Source organism: Lycium ferocissimum, chromosome 8 (assembly GCF_029784015.1).
Source record: "Lycium ferocissimum isolate CSIRO_LF1 chromosome 8, AGI_CSIRO_Lferr_CH_V1, whole genome shotgun sequence".
Taxonomy (NCBI): Eukaryota; Viridiplantae; Streptophyta; class Magnoliopsida; order Solanales; family Solanaceae; genus Lycium; species Lycium ferocissimum.
In genome coordinates, this window is record NC_081349.1 from 50,396,390 (window position 1) to 50,414,844 (window position 18,455).

Consider the following 18,455-nt stretch of genomic DNA (forward strand, 5'->3'; position numbering starts at 1 on the left):
GCGATCATCGCAATCGCGAGGAGGCTCCGTGATCGTGATGAAGGAAGTCACTGAACAAAGGATCTAAATCCGATTTTTTTCAAAAAGAAACTTCATTCTCAAATATTTTAGGTTCTAAAGCTTGATTTTGGGTGATTCCAAGCCCCAAATTCAAGTTTCTTCTTGGGGATAAGATTCTAAGCTCAATCTTAGTGATTACTAAAGTTTCTTTTCATTATTTTATCATTCTTTCCATGATTTATGATTTATGGGTAGAAAACTTAGGGTTTGACCCCACTTTAAAGAGAAGGTTTTGCATGAAATTGAATGACAAGATCTAGGATTTTTTATTTGATCTTTTGGATTTAGATTTTCTAATCAATGGGTAAGCTATTCCCAAGCTTGAATTTCCAATTCGATCCATGATTCATGATAGAAGATTAAGGGTTTTCCCATAATTTGGGTTTTTTGATAATTAATGAAATTGAAGGCCTAATTATGATTAGTTTCCCATAAAATTTAGGGTTATGACTTTATAGACTATGGGTAACATGTTTTTTAAATTCAATTTTCGGTTTTGTCCTTGGGGCTTGGGGTTGGTTATTTTGGGTTCGTTTTTTGTTTTCGACTTAAGTATAGCAATATGGGTATTTTTGGGTTTGTATGACCGTATATGTTACTAATTTGGTCATGTTAAGTTCAATTTCTCAATAAATTACCATTTTGACCTTCGGGGCTGGATTTGGGTTTTACGGTGACTTTTTGGACCCGAGTCCTTTTACGATTTATTGAGTATCCTTAGATCCATATTTTGACATAGAATTTCTGTTTGTTAGACTTCGATCGTTTGGAATTACATTGGAAGGGTAAAGCTTTGGCGTGAGGGTTTGTGTTGCCCGCTCGGCTTTGAGGTAGGCTACTGTTTATATTTAGACTCTGATTGGAGAACGTATATTGTTTATAAATATTGAAGGGGTATTGGGCGTGATGGGGTGCCCACCTTAGTGACTGTGATGAGCACTTGGGTGGATAGCGGCGTATTTGTGTGGGTTGTTGCTGTACTTAGTGAGTGAGATGGGGATTGCCTATTAGGGCCTTCGGGCATGGTTGTGGTGCTAAATCCACTGGTTTGGTATGGTTATTGTTTTTGTGGGTCATGAGAAACATGATTGATAAATACTTGTAATCATTTGATGTTGTTTATCTCATCACTTCATGTTTTTGTGTGAATTGTGAAGGAACGATCCATGCTAGTGCTTGAGTGGAAGTAATTGAGTCGTCCATGTACTTATGCTAATCCATGTTCTCATATGTGATTGATGAAACTTGATATTGTTTCACATATGCATTCATTCAAATACATATATATTTGGGATCGGGTTGCATGCTGCAACAAATATATTGGGATCGGGTTGCATGTCGCAATGTATATATTTGGGATCAGTTTCACGCTGTAACATATACATTGGGATCAGGTTGCACACCGCATCAAGAGATCTGATTGCATGTCTCAACAATGTAAATGGACCTCGCGAGTCCCCCATGGGTTATGACTACAAGGCATAACCCGTATTGAGTGTGTACCAGGTTTGACATATGGCCATTACATTACATCGCATTGTATTCATACCATCGTATTTCCATTGTTTCTCTGTCTGTCCTACGTGCTATGGTCCTAGATGCATTGTGTGTTGTTGGACTATTGGACATAGTTGGTGAAATTAGGTTGGATTGTTGTGATGAGTGTTTAGCTTCAATCTTTATATCCTGTATATGTTTTTTCCTTTCGTTGTCGGCCTATGATGCCTACGAGTACTAGTGGTTGTACTCATACTACACATGTTGCATCTTTTTGGGAGCAGATACCGCTCCGAATTCTAGTTCTGGGCCTCGCTTTTGACCTCGAGGCAGTTGATTTGGAGTTTCAAAATGGTGAGGCTTTCGATTCCATCGCGGAAACTACTCGAATCCCCCTCTATATCATTTCCTGTTACTTCCTTTCAAGACAATTGTTACTTTTCAATTCTAGACTTGTAATAATATTTAGATGCTCTTGTACAAGTTCAAGCTAGATTTTAGGATTGTAATAGTTAAGTAACTTCCGCACTTATTTACATATTCTAAGTATATTAAGGAGTATTTTATTGTGTTAAACTTCAGCCTTTTCTCTTAAAAATTGATTTATGAATTGGGGTTGGTTAGCCTAACGGGAGGGACGGTGTAAGTGCCACCATGGTCCGTGATTTGGGTCGTGACAAGTTGGTATCAGAGCCCTAGGTTAATCGGTTTAATGAGTACAAGGGCAATGTCTAGTAGAGTCTTGCGAATTGGTACTTAGACGTCAGTACCCATCCTCGAGAGGCTATAGGACATTTAGGAAGCTTCTATTATTTCACTCGTTTCGTGGTATTTTATTCAAATTGGTATCTGATTCATATTCTATTATCTCACTGATGGTGAGGATACGTGCGACAGTTGCTAGGGATGAGGCACCAACTCCTACGACTGAGGCCGTGACATGTGGTTGAGGCAGAACAGAGGCTGCAGGTGGGCAGTGGCCCATCGAGCAAAGCGCCCGCCGCAGAGCACCAAAGGGCGACCATTCCCGTGCTAGATCACCATCTCCTGAGATGGAGCTAGATTATTATGATGAGCCATTTAAGGAGGAGATGGGCCAGCCTAGGCTCCACCAGAGATTGCTACACGAGTGCTTAGGATGCTATGGTATGCATTTTGAGCCTTCTTGAGGGTTTGACCCAGGCTGGCACATTTAAGGCTACACCGACTGGGTCACGCACTGCAGCCGGAGGATAGACTCCGAGAGTCGTTTCGTACCTGCAGGCACAAGCCACCATTGCTCAGGCCCCCGTATTGATGAGATTCCAGCATTTGATTTTTCTCCTCGACTAGTCCCTAGGCCAGCTATTGAATTTGCACGACCTAGGTGGCTATCCCAATGTGTACCTACTTTTTGCCTATGGACAGAACATGTTACCTAACCTGTCCTATAAATGTGTTTGCGGAATAAAATCAAACATGGAGGTAAAGGACACCGAATTTTTACGTGGAAACCACCCGAATCAAGAGGTGATAAAAAAAACACGACCTGCAGACCTGTCGGATTTACTTTAACTCCACTACTACAATGAGCCAACTGCAAATTAAGTTACAAACTCTGCAACCTAATTCTTAAAACAACCATGCTACCCAACCTCTGACTAGCAAGCTATCTTCAAGCTAGACTCTAACTTGAAGTTACAACACTTATATCTACTTTTTATGCTTCTAAATAAGCTGATAAGGATACACTTTGATAGCACAAACCTAATACAAGATTCTAGACTTAAGAACTGAAAAACATTATCTAGTAGAACAGGTCCTTCAATCCGTCTTCTTCTACTAGGGACGCAACCCCGGTTTCTTAAATACATCTTCTTCACTCAATGTTCTGAATTCTCTCTTACTGGGTGTGCAAGCTTTTTCTTGGAAAGACCTGGATATATATAGCCCTTAATGCTCTATAGGTCGGTTGACACAAAACCCTTTCCTAGTCGGTCAATGACATGTAATATGGTTTGTGTAGTATTTGGATTCTTGCTTTGTTAAGTCTGCTTCTAATACTTGGTGAAGGCTTACTAATCCCTACAAATATGGCAAGGAATCTTTCATAATTGACCACCAAGTTCTTTCCATAATTCTGCAAATCCTAGTTGATGTAGGACTTGCCTTGGAACATGTTCATGAACCTGTTTCATCCACCTGGTTCGTCTGTCTTTGAATCTCTACAATGTCTGAGATAGAACATGTTCATGTACTTTTTCCACCAATATCTTTCATTCTTCATCTACCATTGAACTGCTTCTGAGATCTTGGTTGGAACATGTTGACAGACCTGTTTCATATATCTGTATGCCTTTGTGTATGCAACTGGTCTTCTCCACTCCTTCACCACTAATTACTTCTGAGTCATTCATCCACTGCACCTGATGATCTGTGTGATCATGTTGTTCTGCTTGTTCTATTTTTATTTTTTTGCTCTGTGACTTGATGACTTCTTAGTATAGAACTTGTTTGCACACTTGTTCTATTTCAACAGTAAGCTACTCCTTTTGCTGAATCTTCTTTCTGAAATATAATTGTGTTATATCTGGATGGATCAGGTTTATGAACCTGGTTCATTTATCTGCTTTGTCATCTTATTTTTTTAATTATCAAAACTTCACAATGTCAACACCAGCTATGACCTGGGATGAGCAGAAGTTATTCGATCACTTCATTAGGATGGTGCCTTCCTGTTTCTATGGTACACCCAGGAGGATGCTTATGAGTTTATAATCAGTTGTCATGAGAGGCTTCATAAGTGGGGGATATTGGAGTCGCATCGATCTGATTATGTCTCTTTTCAGTTGATGGGGGATGCTAAGCTGTGGTGGAGGTCCTACATTGGTTGCTGACCAATCGGGTCACCTCTTTTAACATGGACTCGGTTCTATCAGGTCTTCCTGGAGAAGTATATCCCTCATAGCTTTAGAGACAGGAGGAGGGATGAGTTCTCCGCCTTGGAGCCGCAAGGATTATCCGTCGTAGAGTATGAATCTTGGTTTCACGCTTTGGCTCGTTATGCAATATTGTTACTTCCCACTGAGGCAGAGATGGTGAGATGATTTGTGAAGGGATTGATCATTCCCCTTTGATTGGCGACTTTATAGCTAGTAGTTTCGAGGGCTATGTTCTAGACAGTGGTGGATCATTCCAAGGATGTTGAGTCACTGCGAGGATAGGCATAGAGGAGTAGTGGCGACAAGAGGGCTCGCAAGTTTAGTAGTTTCAGTGGCTCTTCTTCTAGAGGTTAGAGACATTATGACAGAGTCCCCCAGTATCATTTCAGTTGTCCCATCCAATCAGCACTCCAGACTTCAAAGATGTGGTTCTTCTGGACATAGTGGGTATAGTACCAGGCACAATGGTTTCAGTTTGGGACAGATATCCCAAGGTTCTTTTTCCTGACAATCAGACCGTGGAGGGCACACGAGATCTTATATGATAGTTCAGCAGCTTATGGCTGCTAGGGCATGTTTCGAGTGTGGTGAGATAGGGCCTTTTAGGGAGATTGTACGATTGCATAGAGTGCCCATTTCTATCATTTTGGACAGAGGCACTCAGTCCACTTCTCATTTTTGGAGGACTTTGCAGAAGGAATTGGGAACTCAGTTGGATCTTAGTACAACATTTCACCCGCAGGCGGATAGTCAGTCTGAGAGGACTATTCAGATGTTAGAGGATATGTTGCGGGCTTGCATTATTGATTTTGGTGGTCATTGGGACCAGTTCTTGCTCTTGGGAGAGTTCGCTTACAACAACAGTTATCATTCGAGTATTGATATGGCACCATTTGAGGCATTGTATGATAAGAGATATCGCTCTCTGGTTAGTTGGTTCGATGCATTTGAGGTGAGCCTTGGGGTACAGATTTATTAAGGGATTCCTTGGATAAGGTGAAGTTCATTTAGGAAAAGTTTCTTGCAGCTCAGAGTAGACAAAAAGAATATGCAAATTGGAAGGTTTGCGGTATGGAGTTCATGGTAGTGATCAAGTTCTATTAACGGTTTCGCCTATGAAGGGTGTGATGAGATTTGGAAAGAAGGGTAAGTTAAGTCCGAGGTTCATTAGTCCTTTCGAGATTCTCCAGCGTGTTGGTGAGGTAGCTTATGAGTTGGCTTTGCCACCGGGTTTAGCACTTGTTCACCCTGTGTTTTATGTTTCCTTGCAGAAGAAATACCATTCGGACGGGTCTTACATAATTCATTGGGCTTGGTGTTATTTGATCAGAATCTGTCCTTAGAGGAACAGACGACGACAATCTTGGATCGGTAAGTTAGGAAGTTGAGATCAAAGAAGATAGCTTCAGTAAAGGTACAATGGAAGCACAGCCCAGTCGAGGAGGCTACATAGGAGATCGAGATGGATTTGCGAAGTAGATACCCCCGGCCTTTAATAGATTCAGGTACTTTCCCTTCATTTATTTTCTATTCGAGAACGAATATTTGTTTAATTAGTATATGATGTAACGACCCGTTTGGCAGTTTTAGGCATTTTACCATTATTACCCTTCCTGTAGTTCCATTTTGGAGTTTATGACTTGCGGGGAAAAGTGGTGCGTTTCCCGAGGAAATCAGATGAATTTTGGGTATTTTAAGGATTTTAGAGATTTTTAAGTCGAAGAGGTGGAAAGAGTTGACCAAAGTCAACATCAGGGGTATTCTTTTCACTTTCGAAGCTTCGTAGATTCTATTAGGTCTGAAATGTCATTTGTGACTTAGTTGAGCTTTTGGTTCGGGTCTCGAGGCGTTAGGATGTAATTTGGGTCTTTGGTTGGAATTATGAGTTTTGGATGTTTTGGAGTTGACCGTAGTCAACCCCAGCTCAAAACGTTCTCTTTTGGAAAATTCGAGTGGGCGAGCGAGTTCGTAGCGTCATTTATACTAAGTCTACATATTTGGTTTGTGTCCGGGAGGTTCCGGGTGAGTTTTGGTTATCTGTTCCGGGTTTGGGAGACACCAAAAAATCTCTGGTGTCTAGGTCTAGTTTCCTTCATCGCGTTCGCAAGGGAGGGACTGCGTTCGTGAGGTCGCGTTAGTGTGGCCGTCCTCTCTTTTGCGAGGGAGGGGCAGCATTCGCGAGGTCGCGTTCTCTTGGCCCTCCTCGCATTCGCAAAGAGAAGTGGCATTAGGCCTACCCAGGCTTAAAGCCTCACATTTGCGAGGCCCCTCTCGCATTCGCGAAGGCCAAAATTCTTTGGCCGGGTCACGTGTCCTCGTGATCGCGATGAAGGAATTCACTGAACAACGATTTAAATCCAATTTTTCAAAAAAAAACTTCATTCTCAAATATTTTAGGTTCTGGAGCTCGGTTTTGGGTGATTCTAAGCTCCAAATTAATGTTTCTTCTTGGGGATAAGATTCTATGCTCAATCTTAGTGATTACAAGTGTTTCCTTTCATTATTTATCACTCTTACCATGATTTATGGGTAGAAAACTTAGGGATTGACCCCAACTTTTAAGAGAAGGTTGTACATGAAATTGAATGACAAGATCTAGGCTTTTTTATTTGATCTTTTGAATTTAGATTGTCTAAACAATGGGTAAGCTATTCGTAAGATTGAATTTCCAATTCGATCCATGATTCTTGATATAAGATTAAGGGTTTTTCCATAATTTGGGGTTTTCATAATTAATGACATTGAAGGCCTAATGGTGGTTAGTTTCCCATCAAATTTAGGGTTATGACTTTGTAGACTGTGGGTAACATGTTTTTAAATTCAATTTCAGTTTTTTCCCTTGGGGCTCCGGGTTGGTTATTTTGGGTTAGTTTATGGGTTTCAACTTAAGTATAGGAATGTTGGTATTATTGGGTTCGTATAATCGTAGAGGTTACTAATTTGATCATCTTAAGTTCAATTTCTCAATAAATTATCATTTTGACCTTCAGAGTTGGATTTGGATTTTGGGTGACTTTTTGGACCCGAATCCTTTTACGATTTATTTAGTATCCTTAGATCCATATTTTGACATAAAATTTATGTTTGTTAGACTTCGATCGTTCGGAAGCACTTTGGAAGGATAAAGCTTTGGCTTGAGGGTTTGTGGTGCCCGCTCGGCTTTGAGGTAGGCTACGATTTATATTTAAACTCCGATTGGAGAACGTATATTGTTCATAAATTGAAAGGGTATTGGGCGTGATGGGGTTCCCACTTTAGTGACTATGATGAGCACTTGGGTGGATACATTGTATTTGTGTGGGTTGTTGTTGTACTTAGTGAGTGAGACGGGCATGGTTGCGGTGCTAAATTCACTGGTTTGGTATGGTTGTTATTTTTGTGGTTCATGAGAAACATGATTGATAAATACTTGTAATAATTTGATTTTGTTTATCTCATCACTTCATGTTTTTGTATGAATTGTGAAGGAATGATCCATGCTAGTGCTTGAGTGGAAGTAATTGAGTCGTACCTGAAATACTTATGTTAATCCAGCTTCTCATATGTGATTGATGAAACTTGATATTATTGCACGCATCCATTCATTCAAATACATATATATTTGGGATCGGATTGCACGCCGTAACAGATACATGTGGGATCGGGTTGCATGCCACAACAAAGGATCGGGTTACACGCTCAACAAGGTATATGGACCTCGCAAGTCCCCTATGGGTCATGACCACGAGGCATAGCCTGTAGCATGTGTGTGCCAGGTTTGACATATAGCCATTACATTGCATCGTGTTATATTCATACCATCATATTTCCACTGTTTCTCTGTCTGTCCTATGTGCTATGTACTTATGTGTGTTGTGTGTTGTTGGAATTTTGGGAATAGTTGGTAAAGTTAGGTTTAATTGTTGTGATGAGTGTTTAGCTCCAAACTTTATATCCTGTATATGTGTTTTCCTTTCATTGTCAGCCTATGATGCCTACGAGTACTAGTGGTTGTACTCACACTACACTTGCTACATCTTTTTGGGTGCAGATACCGCTCTGAGTTCTCTGGGCCTCCCTTTTGACCCCGAGGCAGTTTATTTGGAGTTTTAGGGCGAGCCTTGAGGTTCCATCTACAGCCTTGTATCCCCCTCTATATCATTTCCTAAACTTCGGCCTTTTCTCTTAAAATTTGATTAATAAATTGGGGTTGGTTCACCTACCAGGAGGGATGGTGTAGGTGCCACCATGATCCTTTATTTGGGTCGTGACATAGAGTATGGAGTAGAATAGGCAGGACATGTTACACCCCGTACTTTAATGTTAGAATGCATTGTAAGTGAATCAATTTGAGCCGGAGAGGTTGAGGACCTTTACAAAGATAATGATGGGTTAAAACAAGTATTAAAGAAGGATCGTGAGGGTTGGAGGTTAAATGAATCCAGGATGTTATAACTTGAACTTTCGGGATAAAACTAGGGTGCTTAATATGCTAAGGAGGTTGAGTTTCAAGAATTTGAATTATATAATATTCGTATATTAAGTTTTGAAGTCAAGCAAGTTGTAAAACAAAAGTCAGCAAATGTTATCGCACGGCACGTTCATAATTCTACTGAAATTTGGGTATAATGTCACTGAGCTTTTCTCCTAATATACTTGGAGGTGCTCTACCCACCAAATTGAAGGTCTACGAGTTTAGTTTCCAACACATTAAATCGTTTATCGATACGACATCGGAGTAGAGAGATATTCGCGTTTTCGCGAGACTGCGCAGGCAACCAGTTTGGGACCCACTTGAGGCGATGGAATTTTTCAACTTGTATAAATAGGTGGTATGACTTGGAAGCCTCATTTTTCAGTCTCTCCAGTTCATATACACTCTAAAACACTCTCTAAAGGTCCTCATATCATCCTTAAGCAAAATCAAGGGTAAACAAGGTCAATCAAATGCTAGGAAGCTCGTGGTACATGTTAGATTGTTGTTCTCCTTCTCGTGGTTGATATAGAGTTCTTCAGAGTTAAGTAAGCCCAAGTAAGGGTTGTTCTTGTTGATTAAGGTAAGGATATGTCTTCTCTACATGTATATAAGTTTGTACAAGTCTTAGCTTGTTTGTTTTGGTTGGAAACCCTTGAAGAAAAAGTTAGAAATTATGTTAAAGTTGTTGTAATGTTGTGGAGTATTTTGGGATAGTTATGATGGTATTTTGTGGCTGGAAATTCATGGAATAAACCGAATATGTTGTGGTTGCTGTTGTTAACAAGTTCTGGAAGGAAGTAGGGGTTTAAAGCTATAGTCTTGTTAATCGAATAGCAAGCTTCCGCTTGTTGTGAGTTGTTGTGCATATTGAATTGTTTTGGAAGTTATTATTGAGATATTTGGGGCTGGAAATTGAGAGAGTAACATGCGTATATTGTTTTTATTGTTATTAACATGTTTATGGAGAAAGAGAAAAGGTTTGAACTAGAGTTCATTAATCGTAAATCAAACTTGCCACTCGTTGTGTTTGTTGAATTGTTTCAGAAGCTTATCATGAGTACTGTTGTTGTTGTTTGGGCTGTTTGGTGGCTGTTGTAACTTGTGGGAAGTCATATAAACAGGGGAGGTGTTGTCCGTCTTATCGTAGAATCGGTTGTCGTTCGTTATGCGATAGTTATGACACTTTAATCGTAACAGTATTATCGTTTTCGTTATTGTAGACAAAGGGGCGTCATGATAAGCTCTATTGGTTGTTGAATAGGAGGTTGACTAAGGTATGTAAAGGCTATTTCTTTTCTTTATTGGCATGATCCCATAACCAAAAGAGTCAATCAATTTATAGTACAGAAGTGTATCACGGAATTCATCTGCTCCTTACTTATCCCTCGTAGGAAATACTTACTTATCCTACGTTTGTTATATGTCAGTAGAAATAGTAGAAGAGTTATGTTTACAAGTTATACAGTACCACCATTATATATTTACAGATATGGCCGGCTTATTAGTCGGAGAGTTATGTCCGGTTTATTAGTCGGAGAATTATGCAGGCTTATTAGTGGGAGAGTTATACCCGACTTATTAGTCGGAGAGTTATGCCCGGCTTATTAGTCGGAGAGATATGATTGGCTTATTAATCGAAGAGATATGCCCGCTTTTAGTCGAAGAGATATGCCCGCTTATTAGTCGGAGAGATATGCTCGGCTTGTTAACCGGAGAGATATGCCCGGTTTATTAGCTGAAGAGATATGCCTGGTCTTATGGCTGGAGAGGTGCACCGAGCCCTATATGTGGCTGGCTAGCTAGATTAATATAATATTATGTAAAAGATGAGTTAGAGTAGGTAAGTATACCTTCACAATATTATAGATTTCAGTTGATTTCCTTTATCAGTTTCAGTTTTAGTTATTCAATTGCCTTACAAACTCGGTACATTATTTGTACTGATGTCCTTTTTATCGAGGGCGCTGCATGTCATACCTGCAGGTTTGGATAGACAAGCAAAGAGGCCTTCCCAGTAGACAGTGCAGAGTATCAGCTTGATTGGTAAGCTCCATCTTATCCGGAGTTATCAGGTCCAAAGTTGGTATAGTTTTTGTGTATATAGAGATGATGGGTAGGTCGGGGCCCTATCCCGACCACAGTACAATGCTGTTATCTTTAAAGGCTTGTAGATAAGTCCTGTATATTTGGTATGTCGGGTTGGCAGCCTTACCGGCACCCTTGTATATGATCATTTTAGTATTACTGTTTGTAGACATTTATGGCGGCCTCGTCGGCCTGCACTTTTATGTGTACAGGTTTTTGGATGTGTTTACCCTTCAGATGATTCGGAAAATACGGCCTTGTCGGCCTAAGTTGAGGGTTACCTCTAGATTTTATAGTTACAGAATAGTACGCTTGGGGTCAAGTAAGGCACCGGTTGCCGGCCATGCCTCCCCAGGTTTGGGGCGTGACAGGACATTTGTAAATGATGAGTGGATAATGCAATATGGGCATGTGTGCATTAACTATGGAGATCCATTCATTTCAAGTCACTCTCCAATGAGCTTAACTTTTCAACAAAGCCAGGAAAAAGCTAAATTGACTTTCAAATTCTTTAATGCTTGGGCTGATCACTCACTATTTTTTAGCATAGTACATGAAGGATGAAGAAAACAAATGTTACCATGGAAAATGAAGAATGTCTGGGAGAAGATGAAAGCCTTAAAGCCTAAATTGAGAAAGTTGAATAATGAGCACCATAGAGGGATCACAACAAAGATTGAACTAGCAAAGGCTGAACTCCAACTGATTCAAGCCGCCATATAGATATAATACACATGCATTGCCAGTTAGAGAGAAAACAACACTTGATCAACTGGAGAAATGGTCCATTCTAAAGGAGAGTATTATGCAACAAAGGCAAGGGTGAATTGATCAAGCTAGGGGACTCCAACATAAAAGACTTTACAGCAGTGACAAAGGATGGCACACAACATAAAAGTTTGTTGAGTTAACAACATTGACAGGAAAAAAGTTGACTGACAGAGGTGAAACAGAAAAATTCTAAATTTTCATAATTCTCTGATGAGATCATCTACAACGTCTTTACCAACAATTAACATGAAGGTAATGGCAAGAGGATTAGAGAGATAGAATACTTAAGCAGATGCTTCACTGATCTAGACAGAGAGAAAGGATTCAAAAACCACCCAAAATGTGCTAAACTCAAGATGATCAGTCATCTCAGTTTTGCAGATGACTTACTTTTGTTTTTCGAGGGTGATTTGCAATCCATTACACTATTACATAACATATATATTTTTAAAACGTAAATAGCGATTGATATGTTCTCACATGCCTCTAGCTTACAGGCAAATCTAAACAAAGAGTTGTGTTTATTTTGGAAATGTAGACAGTAGTAAGAGATGATATTCTGCAACATTTTGGTTATACCATAGGTAAGTTTCTATTCATGTTCTTGGGGGTCCCACTGTCAACAAAAGAACTCAAACTTCTTCAATGGAAACAATTGATTCAAAATGTTGTGGCTAGGACTACTTCTTGGACAGCCAAGAAGCTTACATATGCATGTCGAATGTAATTGGTGAAAATAACTTTGTTTGGTATCTAATTCTATTGGTCCCAAATTTTTTTACTGCCTGTTAAGTTTATCAAAGAGATTGAATCCCATTATAGGATTTTTTTTTTTTTTTTTGGTCTGGCACTAATGTAATTACCAAAAAGACATTGATTGCTCGGAAAAGATTTGTTTATCAAAATCAATAGGAGGCCTACAACTCAGCTACCTAAAGCTATGGAACAAAGCTATTATAGCCATGGTGTATTGGGACCTTGATCATAAGAAAGATAAGTTATTGATAAGATGAATCAACACATTCTATATAAAAGGGAAAAACGTGGAAGCGACCTTCATTCGCCAACAGGCCAGTTGGCTGGTGAGAAAAATCATAGAACCAAGGAATATTATGAAGCTAGTCAATTCTAGTCCTAGAGGTGCTACAATTATAATAAAGTATATTTACCTATAGTTGCTAGAAGTAAGCCCTAAAATCTCCTGAAAGCACATGATGTTTAATAATGATGCCATATCATAATTCATATTCACTTTGTGAATCTATCTACATGGCAACTATAATATAGTACTGGACAAACTTCTCAAATGGGGGATGCAAGTGAATCATATGTGTCTTGTGTGGTAAGTTTGATGAAAGTAAAGAACATCAATTTACTGAGTGTGAGTATGCACAAAGACCATGGGAAGACTTACAAAGTGGAGCCAATGACCAAACGCTCCACCAACTGATCATACCCAAAGACATACTTGGCTGCTGAAGAATTCAGAGGAAAGTCAATTCGTAAAAATTATAAAGAGAAGCAGAAAACTTTGCAAAGGATATAACATGTGTGATTAATGTAAGAGCAGCTGTTAAAGCTCAAGCTAAGTAGCTGCAACTTATGTTTTGATTAGTTTAGCTGAATTCAGAGAATATATAGATGTTGATCATTGGTAGTAGATACCCTATCTGGGAGGTGAGCTCTCTTTGGTTAGTTGAGATTAGGAGTAGCCCTTATTGATTGGTATGTATTGACGCAAATCTAAAACAAGTGGGGATGTTGCTATGTTATGTTTCTAGTTTTGCGTCACTTGGTGATTAATATAAAATGATTAGTTACCATAAAACATCAAAAGAAGAAATAAACAGAGTGCCTATGTAGACTTTTATTAATCATAAAAACAACTTCAAAAAGTAAATATCAAGTTTTAAAATAGTCATTTGATTGATACTTGACATTTTACTCGCACTGAGCGAACTTAACTTATATGATATACCTCGGCCATATGAGCAAATGCTGAAGCCAGTTAAAAAATTAAAAATAACGCATGAAATTATAACCTTTAAATCGACACATTACATAAATAAATAAATAAATAAATTACACAAAAAATATATTGTTCATGCATTCATATCATATATACAACCTAAAAGTAATGTCTATTGAACCTCTACGATAAGGAATGAAATAGTTGACTGAGATATCCTACACACACTCAAAATAATAACCCTGTTTATTCTCCATGATGGTAAAATGGAGTCCAGTGGAAGGGGAGTTGTCCCAATCACATTATTCGTCCTGAGCCGCATCAGCTTGTAAAATAGAAAAAAGAAGGTCAAAAAGGTTTAATTAATTTCACATTTCTAATATGTATCATAACTTAATCACACTTTAAACTTATGATAACCTCAAATTAAACATACAAAATTTACAAAGCACTATAATAAAGTACAAGAGGATCAGACTCACTAATCTGTGCAAGGGATAAGTTCTTCCAAACAAACATGTAAAAATACAAATTAAAAAAGATCAACATTCTAACATCACCGCCCAAATATGATATAATATGATATTATTATCAATTATGATGCTATAAGAATTATATCAAATAAAAGCAATGTATAATGCTAAAGCTCATTATGCTTACAAGTTCTACTAGCTTAATTATCAAAAATTCTTGCAATCTATATTGGAACAACAAGGCCAACGCTTCTGAGATCCTAGAAAAATCATAAATTTTTCCAGCTAACTATGAGATATCCATCTTTAACCACACCCCGTAGCTTTTTTCACCCACACCCATCGAAAAGGAAAAAGGAAAAGAAGACAAAGCATAGGAAGTATGACACAAATTCAAGACCGTAACCTTAATTCTAAATTCCAATTCATACGTCATTTGAGAATGGAAAAGGGTAAAAAGTATCACTGAATTATTGGAAATAGTTCAATTTTACTCTTCTTTACATTTTTGGCTAAAGAATATCCTCACCATTATTTTTTGGCTAAAAATACCCTCCACAACTAGCCGAATAGCTTAAAACTACCCTTCCTACTTGCGGTTGCTCAAAAACAAGAGAAAATGGCCCAATTTTGCCCTTGAACTATTCAAGATGGAGTAGTTTTGCTCTTGTTCTTTTAATTTATCTTTTATTTTAGGGTTTTTTTTGGGGGGGGGGGGGGGGAGTGGAGGGAGTTGGATATGTGAGAAATACAATAATAACATAACAAAATAAGTAGTTTAATACAGCTGATAATACAGCTGTTCTAATGCTGTCAGGACACGTGGCATAGAGGACAACTCATAAAGTGGGTCAGCATTGTTACCACCGATATAAGTACCATGGTACCGGAGAAAGCGCTAGCCCGGTAGGGCATTAGAGTAGCCCCAGTCGAGAACATAACAGTCTTCCGTATGAGTGAATTCAAGCGTTACGGATATGGTTGATTATGCTTAATGACCCTCTTCATTACTCATTATTGCCATGTATTTAAAGCTCATTATAGGTAGCGGCGTAAAACATGGAATATGTGCCCCTAGCTTTTAGTATAAATACGGATTGTCATTCCCATTGTAAGGACACGAGATACAAAGCTAATATACTGAGTTCTCACACTTATTCTTTGCATAAACTTTAATCTTATTGTCATACTTACTAAGCTCTGGTGCCACGGCCTTACCGAAACGGAGAAATCTAAGTCCGGAATTGTCACTTGCTGCCTGTCTATAAATTTAACTGAACCGTTTTACGGGTAAATAGTTTAGCGCCCACCGAGGGGTCGGGACAGTTATGGTTGTCATTATGACCATTGTTTGTTTTACTAATCTTTTTTAAGCTTCTTGTTTTCCTAAGTATACATTTCAAGTATGACAGGAGCTAACGATAACACGAACGGTGCAAACCAACAGGGTCATTGTTACACGTCGGAAAATTTTTCGTTGATGCACAGTGAATAGACTAACGAAGAGCACGAAGTATACGATGTTTCGATAAGTGAGAAATAGCATTTGATGATCCTAATTGAGATTTCAAAAACATTCGAGGTAAGGGAAGAAAGTTGCCAAGAAAAGGCAAGGTATACGTTATGTATCGAAAAGGATTTACGAGTACCAAGTTAATGATGATTTAATGATGCTTTGGAGAAGAGTTATAACGTCCCTTAGATAGTTAATGAAGTGTTAAACAAGTGTTAAGAAGGTTCCATAAGGATTGGAGATCGAACGAAACGACGGAATCCATTTTAGGGAAATGGAGTTATACGACCACTTATACGGTCCGTATAACTTTATACAGTCCGTATAAGGGGTCCGTATAACTCCCAGCAGGAAGATGAATTTCTGGTTGGTGAACCACGGCCACTTACACGGGCCGTACAATATTGTACGGACCGTATAAGTGTCCGTATAGTACCCAACGGGCTGATTTTTAATTTTTGTATAAATAGATGCCTTGGGTTCTTTTACTTCATTTTTCATCTTTTACAAGTATTGAGAGCTCAAAACCCTTCTCTAAGCACATTTCACTCAAGTCCAAAAGAACACAAAGATCAAAAGGCTAGAATCAAGTGTTTATGTGTTAGGAAGCTTCCAAGGGTTAGAAGACTACAAGAAATCCAAGTGAAGGTGAAACTAGGGTTTTGCTTAAGTGAGGTGTTTCCACCCAAGGTTCATTCCTACACCATCTAAGGTAAGTTTTATGGTATTTCCATGTTGTTTAAGGTATTTGAAAGTTGAAACACTTGAATTATAGAAGGGAATAGAAAATGGGTCTTGAATGTGGGAATAGTGTCACTCTTGAGTAATGGTTGGATTGAGTCATGATTCTTGATGTATTATGATTATAATCATGTTATAAATGATACTGAGAACATGGGATAGATGTCGTATATGAATGAACGTAATCGTGTGTTATGACCATGAATATGGATGATTGGAAGTGAATTGAGAAGTAAGGATAATGTAGGTGAATAAAGGCTATTGTTATGATGTTGTGAATGTTATTATTGATGTTTGGGAGTTGATATAAAATATGGAGGAAGTCGTATAAATAAAGGAGATGCGGTCCAATTTTCTCTAGTTTTAGTCATGTATGTTAAGTCATCGATTTCCTAATGATAGTATAACTCTAATGAAGGTAGAAACGTGAGCATTGAAGGAGAACGTGCAAGTGATAGAATAGTTGAACGGAAAGGTATGTAAGGTTAACCCTTCTTTCATAAGGCATGGTTCTTTGGCCAAATATTTATTCTTCTATGAGTCTATGTTATCCTCCAAATGGTTCTATCTCTAAAAGCTACCAAGCTCATAATTCTCGATATGTTACGATTATACTAAATTCCTTATATGATGAGTAATCCTCTAGGGATAGATGTAATGAACGACGATGGTAAGGATGCCAAAGATGCTTATGAGCTTATGTGTATATGTGCCTATGTATGACTATTATGAAACCCCGAGCTTACATGGCCGGGTAGAATATAGTAAATATGTATATATATAAAGCGCGCGCACCACTGCAGTTGGGTATGGATAACCCTGAGCCTTGGTAGGGCCAGGTATGTGTGACCTTGAGCCTTGGTAGGGCCAGGTATGTGAAACACCGAACCTTCATGGTCGGGTATGCTATGTATATGCGATGTATATGATATGTATATGATATGAATATGAGTATGAATGGAAATATGACTACGAATACGAAAATGGATACGAAATGTAAATGAGTACGGATACGGATATGGATGTATGTACACGGATACGCGATAGAAATGGAAAGTCCCTATGAAAAGCAAGTAAGTGTTATGACGATGATACTACTATCTCCTATCCTATGCTATTTCATATGTTGTCTATTATGCTTTCATATTGATGTTGATCATGCTTTACATACTCAGTACATTCTTCGTACTGACGTCCTTTTTTGTTTGTGGACGCCGCGTCATGCCCGCAGTGGCCGTGGGGAGACGTACTTGATCCATAGCTTCATTACTCGGGGACTACATAGCGGGGCTCCATTTCATTCGAGCTACGGCTTTGGTACCGATTTTTGTGTACATATTTACGGCACGCGGGGTCCTGTCCCGCCTATATGATATGACATATTCTTCTTAGAGGCTCGTAGACATGTGTATATGGTTAGATGTGTTCGGCCTTGTCGGCCTATATTTGGAGATTATTTTGTTAGCCTCGTTGGCTTATGTACATTGATATGGGCATAATTGCCAATGATGATATAAATGAATTGTCGCCCAATGGAATTAGTATGAATAATGGATGGAAAAGTATGATTTAGCGATGTGGCTCATGGCTCACCTAGATGTAATGTGAAAGTATGTTAAAAGGTGTCGGGTGGGCTAGCATCGGGTGCCCGTCGCGGCCCTCTGGTTGGGTCGTGACAGCCATAGCCCACTGGGGCCAGATGGATAGCCTCTCATGACTGGCTTGCATCCACCAAACGTGGATAATGAAACAACAGAAGGAGAGCATAATCTCAACACTAGAACAGATGGCGTTCCTACTGAAGAACCTATGGCAGAAACCATCTAGATTCTGAAGGGGCAAAATCACTCGACGATGGTAGAAGTGGAATGGTTGAAGTAAATTATTGAGGCCTTCATGGGTGTACCGGTGGATAGGGTCGTGGGTCCCACCAGCACGCCTGCAACTGCTGCCAATGTGAACGCTACTG